The following is a 7,479-nucleotide window of genomic DNA, read 5'->3' as shown; positions in this document are numbered from 1 at the left end:
AAAACGAGGCGCATCTGACACTCTGAGTTCAGTATGCCAGGGCTACAGAGAAGAGGAAGACCTTCCATGTAACAAGAGCACGTGTTCCGCAACTAGAAGTTTGCCTCGTGGTACAAACAGGTCGTTTGAAGAAAAACAAGATCTGGTGATAAGTCTTACGGGCGAGACCCCAAATTTAAGTTCTTTGAGGGAGAGGTGAACGTATGAACGCCCCCGGCAGTTAAATGTGCGTTTTCTTTCCCCTACAGAGGGCTGCTTGCGGCCTACCTGTCACGGGCTCTCCTTCAGGGTCTCTTCTCAAAAACCTTCGCATCCGAAAGGTCCTCCGGGAGGCAGCAGGCAGCTTCCGGTCCCGCTTGCACCCTGGGAGCCTGCTGTGTCCCAGTCCACGCTCCCTGGCTGAGCGGGGTGCAGGGCGCCCGGAAGCTGCCCGCAAGTGACGGCTCTGAGATTTCTTCCCAGGAGAGCCAGGAGGGTGTCGACAGAAATTCCCAAAAAGAATATGAACTGAGAACAGCTGCCAAAACGAGAAGACACCGCACCTGCCATAGGAACCGGAAGTGAGCTTGCTAAGAGGAAGGGGAGGACCCTTTTGAGAGAGAAATTTCCCGCCTAGGGCCCAGGTTCCAGTTTACGTCCGTCGTACGTACGCACGTACTGGAGGCCTTGCGAAGGCCTAGTTAGTCAGCATTATGCTATCTGATTGGTCAGACGGAGTAGTTCTGATTGGTTGGTTTAGATGCAGGTGAAGCTATAGGAGTGTAGTTCTGATTGGACACTGCAGGTCGAAGTCAATTGGTCGAAAGAGAAACTTCCCGTAGGAGTTGAGTTAAGAGGCCTGGATAAGCGGATAAAGCGCGGGAAGTCGAGACTTCAGAGATCGCGGTGTACGGAATAGGTAAGAAACCCCTGTCTAGAGTCTCATTATCTATGAAATTTGGGCCTTCGGTTCCCCCTGGGGGAGTTCCAACTGCAGCAGATAAGTTCCTTCTCGAGGAATCTGCCTTCTCCCGGTCCGCAGCGCGATCACGAGATGAAGCGGGGAGAGAGGAGGCCACAGCCAAACCTCCAACGGGAGAAATGTTGCTGGAAAAACAGAAATAGAGGGGCCTGATGCAGGGCGGGACAAGGCTAGGGCTTTGTGACGCTGGGGTCCACATTCAGCCCCTGGGGGACATGGGCCCCTAAACCTGGCATGGGGGAGACGTGGCTCAGGGCACCTTCAGCAGGGTCAGCAATGGGTCTGACCCTTGGGGGGCGGCAAAGAGGGGTACCCAGTGTTCTGGATGCAAGGCCTGTGCTTTGGTGGTGCGGCAGCACGATGCATGTGAGCTCCCCCTCCAAGCGGGCCGCTAGCTGGTGGCAGCCTCAGGGAGGGATTGTAGGAGGGAGTTTTCAATAGCAGCCACAGCAGAGACGGTGATCAGGGTGCTTGTCAGTTCTCAGGGGGGTTGAGGTGCATCCAGGACAATAGTTGGGAAGTTGCCGTGGAAGCAGATAGGGCACTAGTGTTACCGAGCAAAGGGGGGCTCGTCCACATGGCGCCTTGGTGTAAGCTCCAACAATTAGTGTTGAGAAAGATGAGTCTTTATTTACAGTATTTCATCCTTGGGGGTGGGCGCTGTGATCACTTCAGCTCAGAGCCGCGGTTGCTCAGGAGACCCAGGAGACCCAGCACTTCCCTTGCTCCCCAAACGGCTATAAACCAAACCCAAGCCTAATGGTTCCCCACCCCTTATCTGTCAGCTCTCTCCTCCAGGATCTGGGGTACGTTGTCTTCAGCCTCTGTGTAATAGTGCAGAGAAGCCTGTCGTCTTACACTGGATCATGGTGAAGTCCAGGAAAGGCATGAGTCCTAAGAGAGTGTCTTGTCTGTATGTCCCAAGTTCTAAGGGTCCAGAGAGAGTCCGGGGCTGCAAGGCATCGTCCTCGATGACTCCAGAGTCAGCTGGGGCTGGCACAATCAAAGCAGCAGTGTGCCTGCTTTCTTACTAGCCCAGGCCACGTGACCAAATCCTGACGACAAACTGCATGGCTACTTCTCACGTGGCTGCTACAACCTGCTGCTCCATCACGCTCCTCTGACATGCTCCTTCCATCATGCTTCTTATGGTGGACGGCGCCCTTCTACATCCTTTCAAACTGCATGGACCCCTTCCTTCTGGTTGGCTCCTTTCCTTGTGGCTCTCCCCTTGTCATTGATATGCAAAGTATCTTTAAACAGTATCACCCACCCGTTTACCTGCCCTAGCTACCAGCCTACCATAGATATGCAAAGTACCTTAAAAGCTGTATTATCTCCTTCCCCATCCCCATAAACCATGGGGTGTGGGGAGTTTGGGGGTGGCTGCTGTGCCCTGTTATACTGTCACTCCACGGGGAGGGCCCTGGGCGATCACCTCTCCCCACATTCATCAGGGAGGGAAGTTAGGCGATAAGGGGGCCTCCACTTGCTACTTCAAGGAGAAACTGGGTTTTCAGAGTTCTGCTGAGATCCCTGAGTTGGAAAGTATCAGAGCTTCTGCAGGAAGGTATGTGAAGAGACCCTTAGAGTGTGAGGTATTATGCAGTTCCAGCTGTTTGTCCTGTCTCTGAGTGCCAGTGGTCTGTGTTAGAACATGCCACAGGGTCCAGTCACTGTCTGCCTAGTTAGCCCTAGATGAGCTTGCTCTCCTGCTGGGCTTTCAGCTCCTGGTCACCTGTCTGTCCCTGTCCCCATGAGGATTTAGTATCTACACTTTGCAAGTGTAGATAAGTAATTTGGATCAACTGTGGCTTGTCATTTGAGAGGTCTGACTTGTTTTTTTTGAAAAGCTCCCCATTTTATTTCCTTTTCCATGCAAGAAGTTAAGAGGCCTTTTAGCATAATAATGCAGCAAGTCAAGTTGGGGGAGGTGGCGAGAAAGGTCTGCTGCCTGGCGGACTTTCACTTTCATGAACCTGAAAGTCCTGAGCCTCTTAAAGCCAGCATCCCCACCCTCCTGGGTTGGAACTGGGAATAAGATCCCAGGTATCAGGATCACACAGGTTTGGATGATGGGGGGGGGGGGGCACAACTACAAAAAATCCACATAGTAAACCTGACAGGCTCCGGGGAGGCCAGTGTGGCAGGCTCTACAAACTCAGAGACTGAAATTCCTAATGAAAAGCTGGTCATGGTGGATAGTCCATCCTAGGCCTGTAGCTTCCCTGACAAAGGTCAGTCTTTACCTTAAGCGAGTCTCTGTTGTCTTTTTGCATCTACGATAACATACCTTTGAAATGTCGGAGTAATATTCCTTTCCAGACTCCTCAGGGCACGACCGTGCATGAGAGCATGAGATCACTGAGCCCCTTGTTAGGGGACAGGGTCTGGTCCTGAGTGGGTCTGCCTGGGGCCACCTGTAGTACGTGGATTCATGACTTTGTGTAGGAAAGATTTCACAACACGTGTCCAGGTGACCAGGATGATATATTTATAAAAGCTGGGGACAGTGAAACAAGGAAGGGCTTAGCATAGAAAAAGCAACAGGAGCGCCTGGGCTGGGCTGCCTTGGCTCACTGGGAAGTCAGAGAAAAGGGGGCTGTGAGGACAGGTTCTGGGGAAAAGCCTGGGGCAAGCTGCCGGCTGCCCATTGCCTTAGAGTTTAGGAGACGGGGCCAGAAGAAGGGAAAGGGAGTGGTGTGGGCTCCTCCCCACAGGGAGAGCGTGGGCCCTGGGTCCTTTGTCTTGAGGCTTTTATCTCAGGCAGGTGGGAACTTTAGGGGAGGGTCTCAGTAGAATATTCCTCATTTCTCCAGGTGTGCTCTTTCAGGGTCATAGTCTCCACTGGTTGGTCAGTGCCAGGGCAGGGGGGTCTTTGGTCATTGCCGTTGGTCTGGCGTGGCCCACCTGGTCTTGCTGTTTTTCTGGGCCTGGAACTGAAGCATGACTGAGGCCCAGATGTTATCTCCAGGGAGGAAAGGCCAGGGGAGCAGAGGTTACGCTAGGGGTGAGGTCCTTGTTTTTCCGTTTGCCCCTTGCCGGGCCCTTGGGGCCTTCCGCCCTGGTGACCACCGCACCTGGCTGAATTGCCTGGCCGTTGTGCTCAGCTCTCTGTGTCGGTTTCCCCATTTCACTTGTCCAGGAATTTTCCCAGCTTCTTGCTGTCCCGTGTCATCCTTGCTGTTATCTTGTTCCCTGAATGCCATCTCTTGTGCTATGAATGTTAATGGGCTATCCTCCCCACCAATGTCAAAGAGGTATGTGTCTGTTTGTTTCACTGTTTATTCAGTCTCAGAGATTCGCCTGCTTTGCTTTCTCCCATCCCCTTAACCTACCACCGATAGATTTCACGTAACCCTCCTCTGCCTCCTCCTTTGATTCTAAGGGATAAAATGAGCTGCAAAACTGCCATTCTCTGGAGCATCTTCTCAGGCCGTTGAGATTTTACTTCCTGGCAGTTGTCAGCTTGGCTCAAATAAGCTCATAAAAATTCCCTGCATGTTTGGAAGTTTCTTGTGTCCACGCAGGGCAGCTGCCAGGGTCGAGCCAGGCTTGCAGGGAGGGTAGAGAGGACAAAAAATGGATAGGAAGGGATACCAGAGCGAAAGAGGGATGCGTGGGTCTCCATCCAAGCTTGTCCTTACAGGGAAAGTAATGTTTTGCTCCATCCTCTGAAATTTATGATGGACTAATAAGATTTTTTTCTTTTCCAGGGAGGGGGCAGTATCTGTAATACCTTCTTGAGAATTATAACTGGAAGGGAGTACATGGTTAAGATTTCATCACTGGAAGAAAGCGAGAGAAGTGAGTGGCCTGACCCCCAGGGTAGGGGTGGGGATTCTGGGAGTCAAGGCCCAAGGTCTCTGGGACTTGAAACAGGGTAGTCAGTGAGGCAGCTGGAAGGCCAGTCCCCTTTGAAAGACAGGCAGGTCTCACGTCAGTCACGAGTTGGAGAACGTTCACTTCTCTGTAGCATTCATAACCACCTTGTGGATAAAGAAAGGCTATGGGAACAAACCAGTTTTAGCTCCTTCTGGGTACCGGGTCCTGCGCAGGTCACACATACTTCCTTTATCATCAGCCTGTTGAGAACCATGAGGATCACGGGAAGGAAAGGAACTTGGAGTCGTCCCAGGCCGGCTTCACGGTGTGAGGCCTGCGCGGTCTCGTTGGGCCCCCGCTTGGAAGGACGGTGCTGGGTTTACAGCTCTGCCTGTCTGGAAATTCGTCGTAGTTTCTGAGCACAGGGCCTTGCCTTTTCAGTTTGCCCTGGGCCGCACGCGGGATGGGGGGGTCCTCGCTGCCCCACTGCAAGTATGGAAGAGTCTGGGTCAGTCCTGGTCTGGAGGCGTCGGAAGCCACGGCCCTTTCATAGCCTATGGCTGGTGGGCACGCGGGTCCTCTCGGTTCTGTGCACGGAAAAGGGGCCACTTAACTAAGCCTGACACTGTAGGGGAGGCCTGCATGGCAGCCTTACAAACTCAGAGACCAGAAGTAACCAAATAGGACGGCCTGAAATGAAAACTTGCTAACTGAAAGTGAGTCATGGCGGGTAGTCCTGTCCTCGGAGGGTATCTTCCCTGACGAAGGTCAGTCTTTACCTTACCTGAGCCTGTCTGTTGTCTGTCTGCATCTAGGATAACCTGCCTTTGGAATGTCAGGGTCATGGCTTTCCCCAGGCCCCTCAGGGCACAGTCTCTGCACCAGACAAAACCCCTCATTGTCATTGTTATCATGTTAATTGCTAACTAGCCTGTACCCACAAATGTAAAAGAAGTACGTGTCTCTCTGTTTTCACTTTTATCCAATCCCAGAGATTTCTGCCCCGCTCCCCGCTGCCCCCGCCAATCTGTCTACAGTGGATTTCCTGAAACCTCCTTAGGCTTCCTCCTTTGATTGTAATATATAAAACAAGATGCAAACTGCCATTCTCTGGAGCATTTCCTCAGTCCCTTGAGATCTTGCTTCCTGGCAGTTGTCAGTTTGGCTCAAATAAACTCATACGAATTCTTACAGGTTTGGTACGTTTCTTAGGTTGACAGTTCCCTCTGCCCTTTGTCTTTCAGGTATGGAGGGGGCTGGGCAGAGATGAGGGAGGGCCCCTTCGCAGCGTCCTCAGCTGCAAACACAGAGGTCTGCCTTCTCCCCGCGCCTGCCCCCAAGGGAGTGCCCCATTTTCACGCCTGGGTGGCCTCTGTAGAGCTGAGGATTTTCTATCTGTACGGATCCACTTGCTCCCAGAGGAGTTTTAATTCCAGCTGAATGGGTGTCTCACACATTCATGCATCTCAACTTTACATTTCCAAACACAGAGATCGCGGGAAGAATGCCCCCCACCCCATCCCGGAGAGTGGCCTGGCCTGGCCGAGGAAGGGGGGGACAGAGGGGGGGTGAAGAGGGAGGCCACCCTCCCTAAGTGACTGCCCTTTACAAGTGGTAATTTCAAAGCTTCAGCGGGTTCTTTGTGCTGTGGGGAGAGCAGCCTTTCAGAATCTGGGATCCTAGGGACCCTTTCTGTTCCTGGCAGGCCTTTGGGGCTAGGGGAGGGGTGTGGTGTGAACCACTAACTCAGCATCTGAGAGGCAGCCTGGCCAGTTACAGCACCCTGCCCTTAAGGATTTCGGGGAAACTATCTGAGAATGAACGCCGGCCTTTTGGAAATGTGGGGGTGTCTGCTTCAGCCATGCTGAGCTGGGTCATTGGAGAGATGCAGAGAGAGGCCTTTCTGCAAGTCACCCCGCCAGTGAGACGGAAAGGGTCTGGACTTGGTGTGCCAAAACTCCCGGGCAGAGGCCCCCAGGGCATGAATCGGCATTCTAGATTCTAGAAAGACAGACTCTAGAATCTAAATTCTAAGAAGACAAGTATCTTTGGCCTGTGGATGTGCCGGGGAAGCAGTGGGTTCTGGCCAAAGGCCCATGGGCCAGGAAAGTCCACTGCCGCCCTTAGTGGGCTCTTGGAGAGTAAGAATGGGGGCCGGCTGGGGAGCAAGGCCAGGAGCTAAGACACCCCCAAGGGCCGAGGTTGGGGGCGCTGGGTGAAGGGATCGGGGGCTGCAGGCCTTGCTGAGAACTGGAGGGGAGAATAAGGATCAGTACAAGCTGTCGTTGGGGTTGGGGGAGACCCTTCTCGCTACTCTTAGGTTCTGTGTCTGAGGGCCTGCAAATTAAATTTACAAAAGACAGATTCACAAAAGACTATGTACACGCAGGATTGCTCAATGATGAGTAACTCAAAGTAGGGCTTAGAATCAGGGGCCTATATATCTCCTAACTTGGTAGGAGAAAGAGAAGGGGAATAAAAAACTTCTGTGGGAAGAACGATATGTTTCTTTAGGAGGACAAACGGGACATGAGAATGTGATCATGTTTGCGCCTCCAGCGTGGTCTTCCTGCCTGTCTCCGTCAGGGCCATAAAACTGCTCCAGAGAAGGGATTTATAGTAGGTTTACTCCTGGTGTCTTTCCTGGGAGCAGACCCACCCCAAGGAGAATTGATGGCACTCCTCAGTTCTCA

Source organism: Furipterus horrens, unplaced genomic scaffold (genome assembly GCF_987537825.1).
Source record: "Furipterus horrens unplaced genomic scaffold, mFurHor1.1.pri manual_scaffold_16, whole genome shotgun sequence".
NCBI lineage: Eukaryota > Metazoa > Chordata > Mammalia > Chiroptera > Furipteridae > Furipterus > Furipterus horrens.
The sequence above is the reverse complement of the archived record's forward strand: the minus strand, read 5'-3'. Positions refer to the sequence as shown.